The 24,713-nt window shown below is 40.3% G+C and overlaps 1 protein-coding gene across 1 annotated transcript in view; it reads right to left on the bottom strand.

The window, feature by feature from the left end:
• The window catches only part of LOC443319 (placental lactogen), a 109,381-nt gene that overhangs the window by 71,598 nt on the left and 13,070 nt on the right, over window positions 1-24,713 (bottom strand). The window contains exon 3 of the mRNA XM_060402996.1: window positions 19,471-19,742. The gene's annotated coding sequence lies outside the window, so the exon portion shown is untranslated. The remainder of the gene's footprint in view (window positions 1-19,470; window positions 19,743-24,713) is intronic.

The following is a 24,713-nucleotide window of genomic DNA, read 5'->3' as shown; positions in this document are numbered from 1 at the left end:
TTGTCAATTCATTTAAGATCATCTTATGAAGTAAGTATCTCCGATCAAGGCAACTTAGATATTAATACATATAGCATTATAAGGTACCAGTGAATAATGAAGTCTGACAAAAACACAAGAAATGTTCATTTTTAACAGAAATGTTGTATCTCTCATGATTATGCTCCCATGATATGCTATATATATGATTGTAGGGTCAGAGTGGAGAAATACTTGTATGGATTTTTTATGCATTAGGGAGAATTATTTATGCCAATTTGGAAAGTTTGTCTTTATTCTACAAAGCAACAAGAACATAAGAAATTTTAGTGCAAGAGAGCAATATGTCCAGAATTAGAAAGAGAAACATTAACCTGAATTGGGGAGTTGTGGCTGTTGGGGCTGGTAGACAAAAAGAAGCAGACCCGAAAGAGCTGGGAACATTATGACACTAAAAATCAAAGAGGGCTTTGCCAAGTGAAAAGAAGCAAAGGATGTGGGAGATACAGGAAATGAAATAGACCTTGACCACATGCAAGGAATGAGGCAGACATGAGTCAGAAAGACATTCACCAATATGTGACTAGTTGGTCAATAAATGACTGAAAAGTCAGAGAGAAGGGGGGAGATAAATTAAGGTTTTATCTAAAAGGATCTGAACTCTATTTTCCGGTTTTTCATTGACTTAGTACCAGAAATCACCAAAAAAATGTGTCGTTTGCAGCAAATGATAGAAATAAGTACCCTAAGGAACCTCTGCTAGACCCTATGGAATACCAGAACCAAAGCGTGACTACCCAGTGATAACAAGCAGTAAGTCACTAGTCACTTTCAACACTTAAATAAGACATATATTGTAAAGCATAGAGGATGAATGAAAATAAAATGGAAACAACCCATACCTTTACAGAGTCACCCTAAACAAAACCTAAAACTAAACAAAATAGAGGTTATGCTCTCCTTAATCATGTGTCTTCTTCCTCCAAGAGTGTCTCATGCCTTTTGCCTGAATCCTCCCTTGTTTACTATCCTTTCATTGCCCTACTCTCAGCAGATGGTCAACTGATCATTAATTAAACAAATAATTTTAAAATGTTCACTCTTGAGATATTTATATTGATGGACTCTTTTCAGCTCTCTAATCCCCTGAAAGTAAAACTCTCATATTGGAAGGACTCCTTTCCAGCGTCTTTCCAAAATGCCCAGTTGCGACTAGGCAGCAGTCGAGACTCTAGCTATTTAGATATTTTCTGTTATAATTATAACCTATTTGGATAATGAAGACAGGAGATGGATGAGGCAATGAAGGATGCTGAGAAAGACAAGCATGGACAAGTGGAAAAGAGAGCATAAGCCTTAAACACAGATCTCTGCCTGCACACCATATCGTGTGTGATGGGAGCCACGTGGGTATAACCAGGGGTGGTTTTTTCAAGAAAGCCCTATGTGAATTGGGACTGAGAAGTTTTATTCAGCTCAACAGTTTCAAAAAGATTCTTTGATTCTAAGACTCAAAGCCACTTGTCTCATTTAACTGCATTAAGTCAAAAAGGGAATATATTTATTGCCTATTTGAGCACTGCTAAGAGATCTTAGCACTCTTAGCACTGCTAGAGATCAATGAAAGAAATAGAGGAAAACAATGGGAATGGGAAAGACTAGAGATCTCTTCAAGAAAATTAGAGATACCAAGGGAAAATTTCATGCAAAGATGGGCTCGATAAAGGACAGAAATGGTATAGACCTAACAGAAGCAGAAGATATTAAAAAGAGGTGACAAGAATACACGGAAGAACTGTACAAAAAGATCTTCATGACCCAGATAATCACGATGGTTTGATCACTCGCCTAGAGCCAGACATCCTGGAATGTGAAGTCAAGTGGACCCTAGAAAGCATCACTAGGAACAAAGCTAGTGGAGGTGATGGAATTCCAGTTGAGCTATTTCAAATCCTGAAAGATGATGCTGTGAAAGTGCTGCACTCAATATGCCAGCAAATTTGGAAAACTCAGCAATGGCCACAGGACTGGAAAAGGTCAGTTTTCATTCAAATCCCAAAGAAAGGCAATGCCAAAGAATGCTCAAACTACTGCACAATTGCACTCATCTCACACGCTAGTAAAGTAATGCTCAAAATTCTCCAAGCAAAGCTTCAACAATATGTGAACTGTGAACTTCCAGATGATATTCAAGCTGGTTTCAGAAAAGGCAGAGGAACCAGAGATCAAATTGCCAACATTTGCTGGATCACCGAAAGAGCCAGAGAGTACAAGAGAAACATCTATTTCTACTTTATTGACTATGCCAAAGCCTTTGACTGTGTGGATCACAATAAACTGGAAAATTCTGAAAGAGATGGAAATACCAGAGCACCTGACCTGCCTCTTGAGAACCTATATGCAGGTCAGGAAGCAACAGTTAGAACTGGACATGGAACAACAGATAGGTTCCAAATAGGAAAAGGAGGATGTCAAGGCTGTATATTCTCACCCTGCTATATTAACTTATATGCAGAGTAAATCATGAGAAACACTGGACTTCAAGAAGCACGGCTGGAATCAAGATTGCTGGGAGAAATATCAATAACCTCAGATATGCAGATGACACCAACCTTATAGCAGAAAGTGAAGAGGAACCAAAAGCCTCTTGATGAAAGTGAAAGAGGAAAGTGAAAAAGTTGGCTTAAAGCTGAACATTCAGAAAACGAAGATCCTGGCATCTGGTCCCATCACTTCATGGGAAATAGATGGGAAAACACTGGAAACAGTGTCAGACTTTAATTTTTGGGCTCCAAATCACTGCAGATGGTGACTGCAGCCATGAAATTAAAAGACTCTTATTCCTTGGAAAGAGGTTATGACCAACCTAGATAGCATATTCAAAAGCAGACACATTACTTTGCCAACAAAGGTCCATATAGCCAAGGTTATGGTTTTTCCAGTAGTTATGTATGGATGTGAGAGTTGGACTGTGAAGAAAGCTGAGCACCGAATAATTGATACTTTTGAACTGTGGTGTTGGAGAAGACTCTTGAGAGTCCGATGGACTGCAAGGAGATCCAACCAGTCCATTCTAACACGGATCAGTCCTGGGTGTTCTTTGGAAGGATTGATGCTAAAGCTGAAACTCCAATACTTTGGCCACTTCATGAGAAGAGTTGACTCATTGGAAAAGACTGATGCTGGGAGGGATTGAGGGAAGAAGGAAAAGGAGATGACAGAGGATGAGATGGCTGGATGGTATCACTGACTCGATGGACACGAGTTTGTGTGAACTCTGGGAATTGTGATGGAGAGGGAGGCCTGGCATGCTGCAATTCATGGGGTCACAAAGAATCGGACATGACTGAGTGACTGATTGAACTGAAGAGATCTTATAAGTTATCGCAAGAAGAAAATTGTAACTATTTCTAGTGATGGATGTTCACCAGACTTATTTTGGTGATCATTTTGCAATGTATCAAATGTTTACGTAGTATACCTGAAACCAAAATAACATTATATGTCAATATTTTCTATGTATAATGATACTTGAAACTAATATAGCATTATATGTCAATGTGACCTATGTATAATGATCATATAATCATTATGTTATATACATAACATATATGCCTACCTTCAGGTAAGTCAGTCACCCAGTTTAGTTCAGTTCAGTCGCTCAGTCGTGTCCGACTCTTTGCGACCCCATGAATCGCAGCCCGCCAGTCCTCCCTGTCCATCACCATCTCCCAGAGTTCAATCACACTCACATCCATCGAGTCCGTGATGTGATCCAGCCATCTCATCCTCTGTCGTCCCCTTCTACTCCTGCCCCCAATCCCTCCCAGCAGCAGAGTCTTGTCCAGTGAGTCAACTCTTCGCATCAGGTGGGGAAAGTACTGGAGCTTCAGCTTTAGCATCATTCCTTCCGAAGAAATCCCAGGGTTGATCTCCTTCAGAATGGACTGGTTGGATCTCCTTGCAGTCCAAGGGACTCTCAAGAGTCTTCTCCAACACCACAGTTCAAAAGCAGCAATTCTTCGGCACTCAGCCTTCTTCACAGTCCAACTCTCACATCCATACATGACCACAGGAAAAACCATAGCCTTCACTAGATGGACCTTAGTCGGCAAAGTAATGTCTCTGCTTTTGAATATACTATCTAGGTTGGTCATAACTTTTCTTCCAAGAAGGAAACGACTTTTAATTTCATGGCTGCAGTCACCATCTGCAGTGATTTTGGAGTCCAAAAAAATAAAGTCTGACAATGTTTCCACTGTTTCCCATCTATTTCCCATGAAGTGATGGGACCAGATGCCATGATCTTAGCTTTCTCAATGTTGAGCTTTAAGCCGACTTTTTCACTCTCCACTTTCACATTCATCAAGAGGCTTTTTAGCTCCTTTTCACTTTCTGCCATAAGGGTGGTGTCATCTGCGTATCTGAGGTTATTGATATTTCTCCCAGCTTCTTGATTCCAGCTTGTGTTTCTTCCAGTCCAGCGTTTCCCATGACATACTCTGCATATAAGTTAAATAAGCAAGGTGACAATATACAGCCTTGACACACTCCTTTTCCTATTTGGAACCAGTCTGTTGTTCCATATCCTGTTCTAACTGTTGCTTCCTGACCTGCATATAGGTTTCTCAGGATGAAGGTTAGGTGGTCTGGTATTCCCATCTCTTTCAGAATTTTCCACAGTTTACTGTGATCCACACAGTCAAAGGCTTTGGCATAGCCAATAAAGCAGAAATAGATGTTTTCTGGAAATCTCTTTCTTTTTCCATGATCCAGAGGATGTTGGCAATTTGATCTCTGGTTCCTCTGCCTTTTCTAAAACCAGCTTGAACGTCAGGGAGTTCACAGTTCATGTATTGCTGAAGCCTGGCTTGGAGAAATTTGAGCATTACTTTACTAGCATGTGAGATAAGTGCAATTGTGTGGTAGTTTGAACATTTTTTGGCATTACCTTTCTTTGGGATTGGAATGAAAACTGATATTTTCCAGTCCTGTGGCCACTGCTGAGTTTTCCAAATTTGCTGGCATACTGAATGCAGCACTTTCACAGCATCATCTTTCAGGATTTGAAATAGCTATACTGGAATTCCATCACCTCCACTAGCTTTGTTCCTAGTGATGCTTTCTAAGCCCACTTGACTTCACATTCCAAGATGTCTGGCTCTAGATTAGTGATCACATCATCATGATTATCTGGATCATGAAGATCTTTTTTTGTACAGTTCTTCCGTGTATTCTTGCCACCTCTTCCTACTATCTTCTGCTTCTGTTAGATTCATACCATTTCTGTCCTTTATCGAGCCCATCTTTGCATGAAATGTTCCCTTGGTATCTCTAATTTTCTTGAAGAGATCTCTAGTCTTTCCCATTCTGTTGTTTTCCTCTATTTCTTTGCATTGATCGCTGAGGAAGGCTTTCTTATCTCTTCTTGCTATTCTTTGGAACTCTGCATTCAGGTGCTTATATCTTTCCTTTCTCCTTTCCTTTTCTCCTCTCTTCTTTTCACAGCTATTTGTAAGGCCTCCCCAGACAGCCATTTTGCTTTTTTGCAATTCTTTTCCATGGGGATGGTCTTGATCCCTGTCTCCTGTACAATGTCACAAACCTCATTCCATAGTTCATCAGGCATGCTATCTATCACATCTAGGCCATTAAATCTATTTCTCACTTCCACTGTATAATCATAAGGGATTTGATTTAGGTCATACCTGAATGGTCTAGCTGTTTTTCCTACTTTCGTCAATTTGAGTCTGTATTTGGTAATAAGGAGTTCATGATCTGAGCCACAGTCAGCTCCTGGTCTTGTTTTTGTTGACTGTATAGAGCTTCTCCATCTTTGGCTGCAAGGAATAGAATCAATCTGATTTTGGTGTTGACCATCTGGTGATGTCCATGTGTAGAGTCTTCTCTTGTGTTGTTGGAAGAGGGTGTTTGCTATGACCAGTGCATTTTCTTGGCAAAACTCTATTAGTCTTGCCCTGCTTCATTCCGCATTCCAGGGCCACATTTGCCTGTTACTCCAGGTGTTTCTTGACTTCTTACTTCTGCATTCCAGTCCCCTATAATGAAAAGGACATCTCTTTTTGGTGTTAGTTCTAAAGGGTCTTGTAGGTCTTCATAAAACCGTTCAACTTCAGTTTCTTCAGCAATACTTTTTGGGGCATAGACTTGGATAATTGTGATATTGAATGGTTTGACTTGGAAACGAACAGAGATCATTCTGTCACTTTTGAGATTGCATCCAAGTACTGCATTTTGGACTCTTTTGTTGACCATGATGGCTACTCCATTTCTTCTGAGGGATTTCTGCCCACAGTAGTATATATAATGGTAATCTGAGTTAAATTCACCCATTCCAGTCCATTTTAGTTCACTGATTCCTAGAATGTTGACGTTCACTCTTGCCATCTCTTGTTTGACCCCATCCAATTTGCCTTGATTCATGGACCTGACATTCCAGCATCCTATGCAACATTGCTCTTTACAGCATCGGATCTTGCTTCTATTCCCAGTCACATCCAGAACTGGATATTGTTTTTGCTTTGGCTCCATCCCTTCATTCTTTCTGGAGTTATTTCTCCACTGATCTCCAGTAGCATATGGGGCACCTAATGACCTGGGGTGGAGAAGGCAATGGCAACCCACTCCAATACTCTTGCCTGGAAAATCCCATGGATGGAGAAGCCTGGTAGGCTGCATTCCATGAGGTCGCTGAGGGTTGGACACGACTGAGCGACTTCACTTTGACTTTTCACTTTCATACATTGGAGAAGGAAATGGCAACCCACTCCAGTGTTCTTGCCTGGAGAATCCCAGGGATGAAGGAGCCTGGTGGGCTGCCCTCTATGGGGTCGCACAGAGTCGGACATGACTGAAGTGACTTAGCAGCAGCAGCAGCAGCAATGACCTGGGGAATTCCTCTTTTGGTATCCTGTCATTTTTCCTTTTCATATTGTTCATGGGGTTCTCAAGGCAAGAATACTGAAGTGGTTTGCCATTCCCTTTTCTAGTGGACCACATTCTCTCAGACCTCTCCACCATGAGCCGCCCGTGTTGCCTTGCCCCACAGGCATGGCTTGGTTTCACTGAGTTAGATAAGGCTGTGGTCCTAGTGTGATTAGATTGACTAGTTTTCTGTGAGTATGGTTTCAGTGTGTCTGCCCTCTGATGCCCTCTTGCAACACCTAGCATATTACTTGGGTTTCTCTTACTTGGGGGTGGGGTATCTCTTCACGGCTGCTCCAGCAAAGCACAGCCGCTGCTCCTTACCTTGGATGAGGAATATCTCCTTACCACCACTGTTCCTGACCTTCAACGTGGGATAGCTCCTCTAGGCCCTCACCCAGTCATATCCAACTCTTTGAGACCCCATGGACTGCAGTACATCAGGCTTTCCTGTCCTCCACCATCTCCTGGAGCTTGTTCAAATTCATGTGCCTCGAGTCGGTGATGCCATCCAACCATCTCATCCTCTGCCATTTCCTTCTCATCCTGCCTTCAATCTTTGCCAGCATCAGCGTTTTTTCCAATGAGTCATTTCTTTGCATCATTTGGTTAAAGTATTGGAGCTTCAGGCTCAGCAGCAGTCCTTTCAATGAGTATTTAAAGCTGATTTCCTTTATTATTGACAGGTTTGATCTCCTTGCAGTCTAAGGGACTCTCAAGAGTCTCCTCCAAGACCGAAGTTTAAAAGCATCAGTTCCTCGATGCTCAGTTTCCTTATGGTCCAGCTCTCATGTCCATACATGATTACTGGAAAAACCATAGCTTTGACTAGATTGAATTATATATATATATATATATATATATATATATATATATGTATATGTATATGTATATATATATAAATATAAACATATATGTACACACACCTATGTAAGGAAAAGTTTTTGAAACGGAATATGATTACTTTGGATAAAGAAAACACATCAGCCAGTATAATTTTTTTAAATGTACATTTTAGCTATCATGTTAGGTCTAAAACCTTATCTTCAAATGTAGTTAATGTTTATGCTGATAAGGACATGCAAACAACCTAGATGTCCATCAGCAGATGAATGGATAAGAAAGCTGTGGTACATATACACAATGGAGTATTGCTCAGCCATTAAAAAGAATACATTTGGATCAGTTCTAATAAGATGGATGAAACTGGAGCCTATTATACAGAGTGAAGTAAGCCAGAAAGAAAAACACCAATACAGTATACTAACACATATATATGGAATTTAGAAAGATGGTAATGATAACCCTGTATGTGAGACAGCAAGATAGACACAGATGTATAGAACGAACATTTGGACTCTGAGGGAGAGGGAGAGGGTGGGATGATTTGGGAGAATGGCACTGAAACATGTATACTATCATGTAAGAAATGAATCGCCAGTCTATGTTCGATACAGGATGCAGGATGCTTGGGGTGGTGCACGGGGATGATCCAGAGAGATGATATGGGGTGGGAGGGGGGTTCAGGATTGGGAACTCATGTACACCCATGGCTGATTCATGTCAATGTATGGCCAAACCAATACAGTATTGTAAAGTAAAATAAAGTAAAAATAAAAAATAATAAATAATAAATAAATAAATAAAAAGCTTATGCTGTATATCCAAATTAAAAAAAAAAGAAACAGAAATGTGTCTTAACCTTGTAACAGTAATTGCAGAACAGCTTATTTACAATAGCTATTCAAAACCACAAAATTTTAAAATCTATAGGCCTGCCCAGTGCTCTGCTGTTGGTCATTTAACCAACTGATCATTGACTTAATTCCTCCTTGACTCAGAAACTCTTATAGATGCTTAGTTTACATCAACAAACAAAGCAGGCAGACACTTGTCCTCACGGAACTGATATTCTAGCTGGGGGAAGACAGATAATCTGCAATAAACATGAATCCAAGTACATTATATGGTATGTTAACAGGTGATCTGTACTATGCGAAAAGAAATAGTAAAGCAGAGGATGGGGATTAGGGAATAAAGGTGAAAAGAGAGGTGATTTAAAGAAAAACAACTTAGGCCACACTGAAGGGAGCAAACATGCTTTCTTGCATTCAAGACTCAAGTTTTCCCCTGTCCAATCAGGTCTCTTGGTCTTTTTCCCAACTTCAAAATGTTTTCATCTCTGAGGCTCTATGCAAACTCATGCAAACATAGATGCTCTGAACATTCTGCCTTTCTTCAGTTGACTTGGTTTCATAAAAAAAATTTTGGTAAACTCTCCCAAATTAAGTAATATTTTACACAACAAATTTTGATAATTTTCTGATTCCTGAAGAACTAATCTCCAAATTATTTTCCATCTTTCAACACACTGTCAGTGGCTTAATAATATTGTGTAAAATATTTTATATGCATTGCTAGTTTAATATATTATGGCATTTAAAATATGCACAAAATATGAATTAAATGACAGCGAAATAAAAATAAATAGAAATGGAAATGCTAACATTTTCTTCCCCAGGGGATGAAGACACTCATTTCTATTACCACTGGACTAATGGGTTCAGAATGTACACACATAATTATCCCACAGATATTTAAATATCATAATAAAGTAATTTCTGTTACATATAGCTTCAATCAAAGTTCTCAGAATGCCACAAAGGGCTGAAAATACAATTATATGTGAATAACTGTCTTCATATGCATATATAACATTTTGTGAGCTCAATTAAGTAATCATCTTTAGTTCTTTTATTATTCCGTCAATTCATCTACTGGTAAATAATCCAAACTATACAATCAGTTCAGTTCCATTCAGTCGCTCAGTCATGTCCAACTCTTTGCGACCCCATGAATCGCAGCACGCCAGGCCTCCCTGTCCATCACCATCTCCTGGAGTTCACTCAGACTCACATCCATCGAGTCCGTGATGCCTTTCGGCCATCTCACCCTGAGTCATCCCCTTCTCCTCCTGCCCCCAATCTCTCCAATCTCTCCCAATAGATTTCTTTTTTTTTCAAGGGTCTAAATCTCAAGTCATAATAAAAGCAGAGCAATGGCCTAGAAGAATAAAGAAAATGTCATATGGATATCATTGTATATATCCATTTGTAAGGAAAATTAATGAAAACATACAGAAGAGTTACAGTTTGCTGAAACAGAGAGTGTACTCACTCAGAGTTGAATATACATATCACCTAGAAAAAATACTTTCTCAGCTTCTGATGACTTCTAAAGAAAGGGACTCCATGACTTTCATCTCTAGCCTACTGTGGACTCCTTCCATTTTCCTCCTCAACTTCCCTCCATGAAATCTCTTCCTTTGGTTATAAAACACACCTTGGACTTCTGGTTCAGACAAGATGGCCTTGATCTCTTTGTCCCCACTCCTCTGTTTGTTCTGGAAATAAGAAGAGACCACTAAGGGAGACCTTGTATATTTGGCAAGAAGGTGAACTAGATTAGGGCCTGAAGAATGGAAGAGCAACACAGCAGCACCTAAGAGAAGACAACCCAGGCCCAGCATTCCTGGCCTCCAACCTAGCCTCAGAAGGCAGCCTGAGAAGTATTGTTCCTCCCAAGGAATAAATGTGGAGGAATACCAGGTGGTGGTCTAGTTGGTAAGCTGTGCCTGACTCTTTGTGACCCCATGGACTGTAGCCCACCAGGTTCCTCTGTCTATGGAATTCTCCATGCAAGAATACTGGAGTGGGGTCCCATGCCCTCCTCCAAGGGATATCCCCAACCGAGGGATCAAACCCAGGTCTTTGCATTGCATGGCAGATTTCTTACCATCTGAGCCACCAGGAAAGCCCAAGAAACTCATTAATGGCAAGGATATTTGGAAAATAAAAGGATAAAAAATATGTTAAAATCAGATAAAGTAGACTTTAGAACAAAGAAAATTTCTAACAACAAAATAATACAAGGACATTACATAAGGAAACAGAATCAATCCAGCAGGAATACATAATAATCCTAAATATATATGCACCAAAGAATATAATCTCAAAATACTTGAAGCCAAATTATATACATCTTCTGAATAGTCCTATAACATTTAAAAAGATAGAAAATGTAATTTTGAAAAAGGAATCGTCAATCCATGATAGTTTGACCAGAGAATTATAACAAATATTTTAAAAATTAAGAATCATTTGACATAATCTCCTCAAGAAAATAAAAGAGTAGGAAAACATTCCCAACTAGTTTGATGGGAGCAGTGTTGCTCTATACCAAAATCAGACAAAGGCAGTACAAAAAGGGCAAATTTTAGACTAACGTCTCTCACAAATTTTGAATTAAATGTTTCAGTCTCACACATACAAATCAGCCAAATGAATCCAACAATGTATAAAAGCATCTCCTGATAGTTTCTGGTCCTTTCCTAACTCTGGTCACATTATCTATCTCTTCAAAAGGTTTAAGTGCATCAAGGATATAAGCAGTTAGGGTCCCAGTAATAATAATATCATACCAGAAACATTGACAAATACTCGTCTAGGTCAAATCAGAAACTGACTTCTCCCATTAAAGTTAATCCTACCAGTCATGCTAAATGTCTAGAAAAATAACTACAACTAGATTCATAAAATAAAGAAAACATATCTACTACATAGAAGTGATGGGTGTGTTTGATATTCTTTATATGCCCCTAGGGAACCCTGTTAATCATTTTCTATTATGTTATGAACCTTATAAGGCTGAGAAGACCAGACTTTATCCCTCTAGCTCTCCTGGCCTCTAACTTCTACTTGGGTTTGGCCAGGGGTGGACAAAAGAGATTGGTGAGTCAGTGGAGAAAGAGATTAGTGGATTGATTCTTTCCTGACTCCTCTCCTGCTGGGAAGTGGCCAAGTTTCTTCATGAAGACTAGAGCTTTGGTCAGAGGCCCTCAAATTTATCTGCAGGTATGTACAAGTCTCTCTAGAAACTGCAATATCCACTTTCTTTCTTTGCCCTGTGAGCCTAAAATGTTCATGTATGTATCCATGTTCTTGCTTATCTCAAAGAGTTTTGCTATTCTTTTAAGTTGTCCTTAACCCTGATACCACTTCCAAATACTTCAAGTTCATTGTGTGTTAGTTGCTCAGGCATGTCTGACATTTTGTGACCCCCATGGACTGTAGCCTGCCAGACTACTCTGTCCAAAGGATTCTTTAGGCAAGAATATTGAAGTGGGTAGCCATTCCCTTCTGCAGGGATCTTTCCTGACCAAGGGTCCAACCCAGGTCTCCCACATTGCAGGCAGAGATTCTCTACCACCTGAGCCACCAGGGAAGCCAGTTTTCTTTATTTTCCTTACCTGTGTAAATCATCTTGATTTCTGACAATGATAGGGGTGGCTATGGAGCTGTTAGATAAAGATGGTCCCTCAAAGAACTATCAGTAAACTGTTTACAAAAGGAGGGGGACATATTTTTTCCTGATTCCAAAATCTTAAGCACAAAACATGTCACATGTCATGTAAAAATAAGCCCTCAGAAATCAATGATTTAAGTATGAATTTGGTAAGAGTGCACAAACTTTAAGCTGTAAGGTGATGAATAAGGTCTGAGGATCTAATGTATAATATGGTGACTATGATTTGTAATGTGTTATTGAGATTTGTGGGGCTTCCCAGGTGGTGTTAGTGGTAACAAACCCTCCTGCCAGTGCAGGATGTATAAGAGACATGGGTTCAATGCCTAGATCTGGAAGATCCCTTGGAGGAGGGCATGGCAACCTACTCTAGTATTCTTTCCTGGAAAATCGCCATGGACAGAGGAGCCTGGCAGACTATATAGTCCATGGGGTCATAAAGAGTTGTACATGACTGAAGTGACACATTTAAGAAAGTAAAACTTAAAAGTTCTTACCAAAAAAGATCTTTAAAAGGTAAATATATGAAGTGATATTTATAGATATGTTAATAAAATCAATGAGGGAATCCTTTAATAATGTACACTTATTTAAATTATCATGTATACTTTAAATATCTTGTCATTTTATCTGGAAATTATATTTCAAAGAAACTGAAAAAAGAAATAATTTCAATGCTTTTTTATATGTTTGTAGATACCTCAGCTATTACACTTGGCATGTAAAAGACTTTTTAAATCCCAGATATTTACCACTGGGCATTCAGAAAAGGAAGAAACCTTGGAAATTATCAAAATAATCCTCCCAAATTAAAGATATATTAGTAAATCCAAGAATGTTTAAATCACATATCTAAACCTATAAAACCTGATGCAATAGTAGCAATTGAAACCAATTTTCCTAAGTTTAACTGAATCTTTACCTAATTATCGTCAAATGGAAATATCTCCTATGCTCTGCAAAACTTGATTCTTATCTCTTTCACAGAACTGATAATATTCCACCTTGTATTCACTGACCAGTTTGCGTAAGTTTTACCATGTACATTAAATTCCTTGAAGGTTCAATCCTGGCCTCTCTGTTCTCACTCTACAATCTCAGATATGGCTAAAACTCTTTATAAATGCCATTTCTTCTCGCTGGAAGACCCTCTCTCTTTTACCTGATTACCTCCTCAGCATCTTTGAGATCTCAGTAAAAACCGCTTCCCCAAGGCTGTATATCGTCACCCTGCTTATTTAACTTATCTGCAGAGTACATCATGAGAAACGCTGGACTGGAAGAAACACAAGCTGGAATCAAGATTGCTGGGAGAAATATCAATAACATCAGATATGCAGATGACACCACCCTTATGGCAGAAAGTGATGAGGAACTAAAAGCCTCTTGATGAAAGTGAAAGAGGAGAGTGAAAAAGTTGGCTTAAAGTTCAACATTCAGAAAACGAAGATCATGGCATCTGGTCCCATCACTTCATGGGAAATAGATGGGGAAACAGCGGAAACAGTGTCAGACTTTATTTTGGGGGGCTCCAAAATCACTGCAGATGGTGACTGCTGCCATGAAATTAAAAGGTGCTTACTCCTTGGAAGAAAAGTTATGACCAACCTAGATAGTATATTCAAAACCAGAGACATTGCTTTGCTGACTAAGGTCCATCTAGTCAAGGCTATGGTTTTTCCTGTGGTCATGTATGGATGTGAGAGTTGGACTGTGAAGAAGGCTGAGCACCAAAGAACTGATGCTTTTGAACTGTGGTGTTGGAGAAGATTCTTGAGACTCTTGGACTGCAAGGCGATCCAACCAGTCCATTCTAAAGGAGATCAACCTGGGGATTTCTTTGTATGCAATGATGCTGAGGCTGAAACTCCAGTTCTTTGGCCACCTCATGCGAAGAGTTGACTCATTGGAGAAGACTTTGATGCTGGGAGGGATTGGAGGCAGGAGGAGAAGGGGACGACCAAGGATGAGATGGCTGGATGGCATCACGGACTCGATGGACGCGACTCTGAGTGAACTCCGGGAGTTGGTGATGGACAGGGAGGCCTGGCATGCTGCGATTCATGGGGTTGCAAAGACTCGGACATGACTGAGTGACTGAACTGAACTGAACTGAAAGCAGCCTTTCCTGACTCTGACACAGCTCAGGTCTCTTTGTTATGTGGACATATGACATTCTGTGCTTTTCCCTCTCGACCCGTGTCCCAGTTGTGGTGGAACATTTAACTTTGAAATTCACCTCATTCTCTTTTTCTGTTAAAATTTAAGTGCTAATTCACAAAGTCCACATGTGTGCTCTTCACTGCTGTCCATTCTTTGCATCCAACAGGCCTTTGTTATGTGTTTGTTCAATGAAACATTTTTATTTATGCAGAATAAAATGTCAATGAATATTGATGATGCTCCCACAGCATACAGTGAACTAAAACCATCGAGGTCTTTTCTTCCCACCCAAACCCTCATACCCTGATTATTTGGACATAATTAGAGAACTAGAAGTGTGGGGGCTTCCCTTGTGGCTCAGTTGGTAAACAATCTGCCTACAATGTGGAAGGCCTGGGTTTGATCCCTGGGTCGGGAAGAGTCCCTGGAGAAGGGAAAGGCTACCCACTTCAGTATTCTGGCCTGGAGAATTCCATGGACTGTATAGTCCTTGGGGTCACAAAGAGTCAGACATGAAGAGTGACTTTCACTTTCTCAGAACTGTGGATGCATTTGCTTTTAATTGTTCTCCTATTAGATGGAATAGGGCAGAAGGAAATGTTAGCCCACTCCAGTATCCTTCCTTGGAAAATCCCATGGACAGAGGAACCTGGTATGCTACAATCCATGGGGTTGCAAAAAGTTGGGCACGACTAAGCAACTTCACTTCACTTCACTTTTAGATGGAAAGGACTGGATGTTCAGTCTTTTATTCCACATACACTAGCCTTTGCAGTTCATGTCCTAAGATAATGTGATAATCGAATCACTGACTAAAAGCTTGAATAGGACAGAACTAGAGAGTGCTGTGAACCTGCCACTTGAGTCTACTTTTTACCATAGGATTCTAAACTTCACTAGAGGAGTTCCATTTCTTAGCTCTACTCTCTGATCTTGATGGATAAAAATACTTTAAGCAGAGCCTAAAAATCAAATATTCTTACATTGTACACAAACACTTACTCTCTCTTTGAAGGTTCAAAAGAAATTCACCTCCTTGATGAATCGCCACCTACTTTTCCAGATGAAAGTACCACCTTCCTCCTTATGGCTTCCTAATTTCATTCTCACCATTTTTGTCTCACTGACCACATTCTGACTTATATTATAGTTAATTATCTGAACAACACCAATTCCCACTCCTTTAATTCAGTTCTCTTGGGGCTACAAAGGCTATGCCAATTTAGCTAAAGTTACTGTTTATTGAATATCAACCATGGCAGAAACTGGCCAGACATTTGTTCTTTCTGAGGTAAATGTTATAATTAAAAGCAAATACCCAGCCCCTGGTATTTTGGATAAATTGACAACAGGACAAAACTTTAACGGCTATTCCAGATCAAATTCCTTTTGTGTTAACTTTGTTCTTTTAGAGAGCCTCAGTCTAGATAGCGTTCAGGTAAACAGAAACAGGACTGACTGATAATTAAAAGAAAAAAAAAACACTGTTGCAGAATATAAAAGTAGACAAATCATGCATCTTCTGTATACTTCAAGACCCATTTTATTGGGAGCTGGCAGCTCGGACAGTAAAGAGTCTGCCTGAAGTACAGGAGAACTGGGTTCCATCCCTGGTCAGGAAGATCCCTGGAAGAGGGCATTTCAAACCACTCCAGTATTCTTGCCTAAAGAATCCCCATAGATAGAGGAGCTTGGCGGGCTGCAGTCTAAGGGGTCATCAGTCCATGGGGTCGTAAAGTGTTGGGCATGACTCAGCAACTACGCACAGCAAACTTCTCAACGTGACATATTGACATTTAGAAACAGTTTCTCTCACTAGTGTGCTTAACTACAACTCCTGCTTTTCAATGGAAGATCAAAGATAAAAGTAATATTCCATAACAGTCAAGTAATTATTTCTATCAAGAATTTTTCCTTAAAGCTAAGCTAGAGAAATACACTGTGGGATAGAGTAGATAATGAGAAGTATAAGAGATCCAAACAGGTAAGCCGCACAACCAATCAATAATTTTCTTTTCAGGAAAAAGAATAAAGCCTCAGTTTGGAATCATGTTTTGTACAGATATTTGTATAATCTTTGGAAATGTAAAGGATTTTCTACTCTAATTTTCCTTTTGCAGTTGAGGAAACAAAGCCCTAGAGAAGTGAAGATAAGTTTTCTAAGTCAAAGAGCAGTTATGTTAGGATTCTGATGAGAGCCCAGTGACAGGCCTTAGGGTCCAGTTGCTTCATCTTTAGGCTGATAGGCTGGAGATTGTGGTACCAGTTAATGGTGCCGTCTTCAGGCTGAATTGATTTGATTTTGGGAAGCCTCTATCTATGCTCTTAAGGCCCTAAACTGATTGCATAAAATCCACAGTCTATTGGTTTAAATGTTAATTACCTCTAAGAAAATATCTTCCCAGGTGAGCATGTCAAAGAACTACAATTGGAAAGAAATGTACAATTCTGTGGAGTATGTTACCATGTGCTATAGGAATCGAATATCTATGTTACCTGTTCCACATTCATGACCTTGGAAGGGAAAACAAGACTGACATTTTTTTTTTTCTATTTAATCATGTCCAGTGTTTTAATGCACACAGGCTGCTGTTACAGAATGCCAGAGGCGGGATGGTTTATAAACCACGTTATTTGTCACAGTTCTAGAGGGTAGAAGTCCAAGATCAGGGTGCCAGCATGGTTGGGTGAGTGAGGGCTTCTTTCAGGACATATCCCTAAATAGAAGGGATGAGCAAGTATTTCAGGAATCTTTCACAAGAGCCCTAATCTCATTCATGTGGGCTCTGCCCTCATGACCTAATCATTTTCCAGTATTCCCCCCTCTTAAAATCATCACTTTAGGGATTAGATTTTCAACATACAAATTTTGGGAGAACACAAGAAGTTAGACCATGGCACCCAATGAGGAGACTGACTTGTCTAAGGTAACTCAATGCCTAATCCATAGTGAATGCTCTGTGGTGCTGATAAGCAGCCAAGGACTAAGGAAGCTGAATAAGGACCAGCAGCCCCATGTGGAAGGTCTGAGATGGCAAACTCTTTGGTGGATTTCACAACAGTATATGAGTATCTCCAGGGTCTTCCTTGTTTATCAGTCATTGAGCAACCCCATCCCCTGCTATTCATGTTCCTATTTGAAATATGAGTTAATTACTGAGTTCTTAGACAAAGCACCAGTTGACCAACATGGAAACATCACAGCTATGCATATGAAGAAAAGGGCCTTAGACAGATACCAATTTCAGAGTGGAACATCCTCAAGCTTTATTCACTTTAGATAGGGATTACAAGTTTAGGGATCTCCCAAGACAATTCTTGGGTTCTATAATCAGCTAGGATTCCAAGAGCTCACTGAAAGCTGTTATGCTTGTGGTTATGGTTTATTCCAGATCTTTGATTTATTTTTAATTCATTTTTTATTTTAGTGCAATATAATTGATATACAATGCTATAAATGTCAGTTTTTGTTGAACAAAGCTAGTAAAGTAACGCTAAAAATTCTCCAAGTCAGGCTTCAGCAGTACGTGAACCGTCAACTTCCAGATGTCCAAGCTGGTTTTAGAAAAGGCAGAGGAACCAGAGATCAAATAGCCAACATCTGCTGGATCATCGAAAAAGCAAAAGAGTTCCAGAAAAACATCTATTTCTGCTTTATTGACTATGCCAAAGCCTTTGACTGTGTGAATCACAATAAACTGTGGAAAATTCTGAAAGAGATGGGAATACCAGACCACCTAACCTGCATCTTGACAAACCTATATGCAGGTCAGGAAGCAACAGTTAGGACTGGACATGGAACAACAGACTGGTTCCAAATAGGATAAGGAAGATGTCAAGGCTGTATATTGTCACCCTGCTTATTTAACATATAAGCTTCCAAAATGGGCTGGAAGAAGCACAAGCTGGAATCAAGATTGCTGGGAGAAATATTAATAACCTCAGATATGCAGATGACACCACCTTTATGGCAGAAAGTGAAGAGAAACTAAAAAGCCTCTTGATGAAAGTGAAAGAGGAGAGTGAAAAAGTTGGCTTAAAGCTCAACATTCAGAAAACTAAGATCATGGCATCTGGTCCCATCAGTTCATGGGAAATAGATGGGGAAGCATTGGAAATAGTGTCAGACTTTATTTTTTTGGGCTCCAAAATCACTGCAGATGGTGATTGCAGCCATGAAATTAAAACATGCTTACTCCTTGGAAGGAAAGTTATGACCAACTTAGATAGCATATTCAAAAGCAGAGACATTACTTTTCTAACGAAGGTCTATCTAGCCAAGGCTATGGTCTTTCCAGTGGTCATGTATGGATGTGAGAGTTGGACTGTGAAGAAAGCTGAGTTCTGAAGAATTGATGCTTTTGAACTGTGGTGTTGGAGAAGACTCTTGAGAGTCCCTTGGACTGCAAGGACATCGAACCAGTCCATTCCAAAGGAGATCAGTCCTGGGATTTCTTTGGAAAGAATGATACTAAAGCTGAAACTCCAATACTTTGGCCATCTCATGCAAAGAGTTGACTCATTGGAAAAGACTTTGATGCTGGGAGGGATTGGGAGCAGGAGGAGAAGGGGACGACAGAGGATGAGATGGCATCACTGACTCGATGGACATGAGTTTGAGGGAAATCTGGGAGTTGGTAATGAACAGGGAGGCCTGGCGTGCTGTGATTCATGGGGTCGCAAAGAGTTGGACATGACTGAGCGACTGAACTGAACTGAACTGATGTGTGTATTCACTCTTATTTAGGTTCTTTTCTCATGTAGGTCATTACAGCGAAGTGAATAGAGTTTCCTATTCTATCCGGTAGATCCTTATTAGTTATCTTTCTTATATATATTAGTGTATACTTGTCAATCCCAATTTCACAATTTATCCCTCCCCTCTTCCACTTGGAACAATAGGATTATTTTCTACATTGTGACTCTCTTCCTGTTTGTAAATAAGTTCATTTATACCATGTTTTAATATTCCACATATCAGTGATATCATTTGTATTTGTCTTTCTCTTTTTGACTTACTTCATTTGGTATGACAATATCCAGGTCCATCCGTATTGCTTCTGATAGCATTATTTTGTTCCTTCTTATGGCTGTGTAACATTACTTGTATATCTGCACTACATCTTCTTTGTCCATTTCTCTGTTGATGGACATTAAGGCTGCTTCCATGTTCTGGCTATGGTAAACAATGGGGCAATGAACACTGCTGTGCTTAGTCGTTTGGTCGTGTCCAATTCTTTGCGACCCCGTGGTTTGCAGCCTGCCAGGCACCTCTGTCCATGGGGTTGTCCCTGTGAAAAATAATAGGTAAGAATATTGGAATGGGTTGCCATACTCTCCTCCAGGGGATCTTCCCAATTCAGGGATCAAACCCAGATCTCCCACATTGCAGGAAGATTCTTTACCATCTGAGCCACCAGGGAAGACCTGATGAAGCAAGGAACACTGAGGTGCATATATCTTTACAAAGTATGATTTTCTCCTGGTATATATTCAGCGGATTTCAGCTTTTTAAAAGATAGAGATAAAAAACTTCCCAGGAAAAAAGAAATATAGGGCAGACCTAAAGAAAGTGTGAAACATGGAACTTTGGTTTCCTCTTCCCAGCATGTCATGGGCAGCTTTGTGTTCCCAGCACCTATGTGGTGGCAGTGAGCACTTGCAGACACGGGGGCTAACTCCAGTGTCTATGTCCAGAGCTTTTACTGGGGCTCCATCTCGTAGGCATGACTGATGGTCCATATAGCTGATCTCAGGCTCAAATTCCTCTAGAGCTGCAGCTGATACTGCATGACCAAAACCCCCATCCTGAATCACATCATTCTTGTGGCCCAAAGTTTTTACTCTAAATCACGCTGTTTACATCCTGATCAGGCTGGCCCATGACACTCATATATACAAAAGCACTTTTCTTAGTGTCAACCTTTGACACCTTTAGTCATCCTTTCCCAGAGGAAACAACCTAAGGGTTTAGAGAGAAGCTCCCAGGAAACAAGGGCAAAGTGAAGACTTCCCTTTGGATGAGGCTGAGCCCTTCACTACACAGCTGGGTGGCTGGATTTGCCTGAGGAGGCTCCTTAATTGTAACCCCACAATAAGAAAATGTGAAGGGACAAACATTGGTCAAGCATTTGTCTTCTTCTGGTCTTTCTCTGAAATGTTTTTCTTGCATATCTTCATTAATTCTTATGAAACTCCATGACGTGGACTCTAGTATGAATGACATTATGCAGGGAAGTAAATTAAGGCTGGCCTAAAGCTTCATCTCCAAGGCAAGGCAAACCATTCAATATCAGAGTTATCCAAGTCTATGCCCCAACCAGCAACACTGAAGAAGCTGAAGTTGAACAGTTTTATGAAGACCTACAAGACCTTTTAGAACTAACACCAAAAAAAGATGTCCTTCTCATTATAGGGGACTGGAATGCAAATGTAGGAAGTCAAGAAACAACTGGAGTAACAGGCAAATGTGGCCTTGGAATGTGGAATGAAGCAGGGCAAAGACTAATAGACTTTTGCCCAAGAAAATGCACTGGTCATAGCAAACACCCTCTTCCAACAACACAAGAGAAGACTCTACATATGGACATCATCAGATGGTCAACACCAAAATCAGATTGATTATATTCTTTGCAGCCAAAGATGGAGAAGCTCTATACAGTCAACAAAAGACAAGACCAGGAGCTGACTGTGGCTCGGATCATGAACTCCTTATTACCAAATTCAGACTCAAATTGAAGAAAGTAGGAAAAACAGCTAGACCATTCAGGTATGACCTAAATAAAATCCCTTATGATTATACAGTGGAAGTGAGAAATAGATTTGAGGGCCTAGATCTGATAGATAGAGTGCCTGATGAACTATGGACGGAGGTTTGTGACATTGTACAGGAGACAGGGATCAAGACCATCCCCATGGAAAAAAATGCAAAAAAGCAAAATGGCTGTCTGGGGAGGCCTTACAAATAGCTGTGAAAAGAAGAGAGATGAAAAGCAAAGGAGAAAAGGAAAGATATAAGCACCTGAATGCAGAGTTCCAAAGAATAGCAAAAAGAGATAAGAAAGCCTTCCTCAGGGATCAATGCAAAGAAATAGAGGAAAACAACAGAATGGGAAAGACTAGAGATCTCTTCAAGAAAATTAGAGATACCAAGGGAACATTTCATGCAAAGATGGGCTCGATAAAGGACAGAAATGATTTGGACCTAACAGAAGCAGAAGATATTAAGAAGAGGTGGCAAGAATACAAGGAAGAACTGTACAAAAAAGATCTTTATGACCCAGATAATCATGATGATGTGATCACTAATCTAGAGCCAGACATCTTGGAAAGTGAAGTCAAGTGGGCTTAGAAAGCATCACTATGAACAAAGCTAGTGGAGGTGATGGAATTCCAGTTGAGCTATTTCAAATCTTGAAAGCTGATGCTGTGAAAGTGCTGCACTCAATATGCCAGCAAATTTGGAAAACTCAGCAGTGGCCACAGGACTAGAAAAGGTCAGTTTTCATTCCAATCCCAAAGAAAGGCAATGCCAAAGAATGCTCAAACTACCGCACAATTGCACTCATCTCACATGCTAGTAAAGTAATGCTCAAAATTCTCCAAGCCAGGCTTCAGCAATGCATGAACTGTGAACTCCCTGATGTTTAAGCTGGTTTCAGAAAAGGCAGAGGAACCAGAGATCAAATTGCCAACATCCTCTGGATCATGGAAAAAGCAAGAGAGTTCCAGAAAAGATCTATTTCTGCTTTATTGACTATGCCAAAGCCTTTGACTGTGTGGATCATAATCAACTGTGGAAAATTCTGAAAGAGATGCGAATACCAGACCACCTAACCTGCCTCTTGACAAACCTGTATGCAGGTCAGGAAGCAACAGTTAGAACAGGATATGGAACAACAGACTGGTTCCAAATAGGAAAAGGAGTGTGTCAAGGCTGTATATTGTCACCCTGCTTATTTAACTTCCATGCAGAGTACATCATGAGAAACGCTGGACTGGAAGAAGCACAAGCTGGAATCAAGATTGACAGGAGAAATATCAATAACCTTAGATATGGAGATGACACCACCCTTATGGCAGAAAGTGATGAGGAGCTAAAAAGCCTCTTGATGAAAGTGCAATAGGAGAGTGAAAAAGTTGGCTTAAAGCTCAACATTCAGAAAACGAAGATTATGGTATCCGGTCCCATCACTTCATGGGAAATAGTTGGGGAAACAGTGGAAACAGTGTCAGATTTTATTTTGGGGGCTCCAAAATCATTGCAGATGGTGACTGCAGCCATGAAATTAAAAGACACTTACTCCTTGGAAGAAAAGTTATGACCAACCTAGATAGTATATTCAAAAGCAGAGACATTACTTTGCCGACTAAGGTCTGTCTAGTCAAGGCTATGGTTTTTCCTGTGGTCATGTATGGATGTGAGAGTTGGACTGTGAAGAAGGCTGCGTGCCGAAGAATTGATGCTTTTGAACTGTGGTGTTGGAGAAGACTCTTGAGAGTCCCTTGGACTGCAAGGAGATCCAACTGGTCCATTCTGAAGGAGATCAACCCTGGGATTTCTTTGGAAGGAATGATGCTAAAGCTGAAACTCCAATACTTTGGCCACCTGATGCGAAGAGTTGACCTATTATAGAAGACTCTGCTGCTGGGAGGGATTGGGGGCAGGAGGAGAAGGGGACTACCGAGGATGAGATGGCTGGATGGCATCATGGACTTGATGGACATGAGTCTGAGTGAACTCCGGGAGATGGTGATGGACAGAGAGGCCTGGCATGCTGCCATTGATTCATGGGGTCACAAATAGTTGGACATGACTGACTGACTGAACTGAACTGAACTGAAAGATTCAGAGCTTGTGAGTGGTGGAATGGGAGTATGTGCAAGGGCTACAAAGCTCCAAGGTTCATACTTAAAACCACTATGTGGTATAGATTCCAACATTTCTTTTTTAGCATTTTTATTTATTTGGTTGTGATGTGTTTTAATTATAGCACATCCGGATCTTCTACCTCTTTCGTAGCATGTGGGAATTAGATCCTTGAGCAGTATTGAACCCTAGGCCCCCTGCATTAGGAGCATGGATCCTTAAACACTGGACAATGGGGAAAGTTCCAACACCTTTTCCATTTGGAAGAAATGTTCACATGCAAGTGCATATTAAAAGAGGATTGTTGAATCAATATTGTCCCGTCCTGTCATTCTGTCCCACAGTATGTATGAATTAATAAAGTTACAACATTAGATCTCCTTGCTATCCATCTAAAAGAAATAAACAAAAGACAGAAAGATGTGAAGACTTACCATAAGCGCATGATGCCATGATCAAAGAAGGCTTAGGCTACAGGAAGATTTCAAATGGTCTTTTTGTCTGGCATCCCCAAAATCTGTATACCCTGGGACATCACACAATAATAAGATTCCAGATAGTGAAAGGCATGCCTTACTTTATCAAAGAGGGCCAGGGCAATTCTGAAATAGGAGGTGGGAAAGAAGACCAGTATTTAAGCCTTCAGATACAAATGCTTTCTCAGAGAGAAAAATTAAGAAAAGAATTCATATGAATGTAGAGAGTCTGAAAATTGCTTCTCTTAAAACTCTCTCCATGAGGATATGACATGGAAAACTTCATGTACCCCAGAATACCCTGGTTAGGTAAAACAGTCTGATTGAGCCAGTATTTTAATGATTTTCTTAATTTTGGGTGAAGCTTTCATGAACTTCCCATGTGACCAATGGTGTTGATAATTGATAAATCAGTTGGAATGGGGTTCCTGAAAATGGAGTGGACAGATGAGAAATGTAATCTGAAGTGAAGGGAGTTCGATACACAGAGGGAGAAAGGAATTTTAACTTTTCTGAGGAATGGTGGTTGGTGAGATGTGGTCCTTCAGGTTCTATGTGATGGAGCCCACTCCCTGCATCAACTGAGGACAGGGAAAAGGATGGAGTCTAAGTTCTGGTGGCAAGACAGAAGCATTTCAGCCCACAGCCCTTCATTATAGACAGAACAAGTTGTCTGTAGGCAATGGTATCCAAAACCTGTCCAGCAACAGCAATACAAATGACCAAGTGATGGAGGAGCAACGCAGACATGTTCTAAGCAACCCAAGGGGTTCTTAGTGTGAAAATATCAATGGCCTCCCCACCTACACTGTTGGTGGGAATGCAAACTAGTACAGCCACTGTGGAGAACAGTGTGGAGATTCCTTAAAAAATTGCAAATAGAACTGCCTTATGACCCAGCAATCCCACTGCTGGGC

Source organism: Ovis aries, chromosome 20 (assembly GCF_016772045.2).
Source record: "Ovis aries strain OAR_USU_Benz2616 breed Rambouillet chromosome 20, ARS-UI_Ramb_v3.0, whole genome shotgun sequence".
NCBI classification, from domain to species: domain Eukaryota; kingdom Metazoa; phylum Chordata; class Mammalia; order Artiodactyla; family Bovidae; genus Ovis; species Ovis aries.
Note: the sequence above shows the minus strand (reverse complement) of the source record. Positions and strands in the feature narration are given on the sequence as shown.